The sequence below is a fragment of the Dendroctonus ponderosae genome, unplaced genomic scaffold (genome assembly GCF_020466585.1).
Source record: "Dendroctonus ponderosae isolate FM_Combo_2020 unplaced genomic scaffold, Dpon_F_20191213v2 Dpon_F_20191213_5, whole genome shotgun sequence".
NCBI lineage: Eukaryota > Metazoa > Arthropoda > Insecta > Coleoptera > Curculionidae > Dendroctonus > Dendroctonus ponderosae.
In genome coordinates this window covers 131954-133057 of record NW_026018715.1, presented here as the reverse complement: position 1 = coordinate 133057, position 1104 = coordinate 131954, and the positions used below count along the sequence as shown (strand labels likewise).

Sequence of the window (1104 nt, the reverse complement as noted above, 5' to 3'; positions counted from 1 at the left end):
ATATTGCGGAAATCACAATTATTATGCGTCTTGGCAACAATTTTGCATGCGGAGTCATAAATAGTTTATTCCTAAAACACGCTTTTGCAGCAAATCGCACCGGACGATCTCATTTTCGCGCCCAAATAAGGGGTTTCGGAAAAGCACATTTTAAAAGTTTCTAAGAGTGTTTTGGCTTGATTTATGGACCATCCGTGAATTATTTTGGCTGAGAGTGCCTAAATTGGAGTGTTCTTTAAGGTGAAATAAGAGAAACTAAAACTTCGGAGACTCAAACGACAAAATGACCTGTGCCTATCATTGTAAATTAAGACATTGAATCAGTAACCTAGTTGATGCATTTAGATACAAGGAACAAATTCGTAAAAGAATTGCAACAACTCCGAAGGAGCAATTTAAAATACTTAACACACGAGGCGAGGCACAAGGAGTGCATCGGGCCCAAAGAATGTTAACTCATTTTCTAAATAGATTTGGTAGGTTTATAACTCAATAAATGTTAAGAATTAGTGTCAAGGAAATATGGAAGTTTAGACTTTGTTGAAGTTTATAAATATTAAATATAGAAAACTGCGGATTTTCCTTCTGGGGCGAGTGTGTAAAAAAATTGTGCAACGGAATATTCAACAAATCAGAAGGCCATATAACAGCTAGATAAAAGACTAAGCCAGAACAGGTTCAAAATTTGAAATTTCGAATATTTTTCGGATGTAGTTCTTAAGCTGATACAGCAATGAAAGCTATTGTTTCCAAATGTAGCAACTTAATCGCTAACGAATATGTCTTTCCTTAAGTTGCGTCAGACATGGCCCAATATAAATGAAATATTAGAACATTTTGACTGACCTTTGTTCTTCGGCATTTGTGTTGAGCACTTGAACTGTAAAATAAAACTTTTCAAAGGCTGTAACGTTCTACAGGTACACGAAGAATACGTCAGGATGGCTCCACTACAACGGATGAAATTCAGGCAAGTTATGCGAAACGGATGTTTTGGAAATTTTACTAGAGCTAGTTCGTTGGAACTTTTGCTCTTTTTTGACTGCCCTTTTCGGGACTTTTAAGTTTTAAATTTGGAAGAGTTTACTTTAATTGAGTACTTTG

At 35.7% G+C, this 1104-nt stretch overlaps 1 pseudogene; it reads right to left on the bottom strand.

The window, feature by feature from the left end:
• LOC125504450 overlaps positions 1–1097 on the bottom strand; it is a 4657-nt pseudogene extending 3560 nt beyond the window's left edge.
• Between the last annotated feature and the right edge of the window lie 7 nt (positions 1098–1104).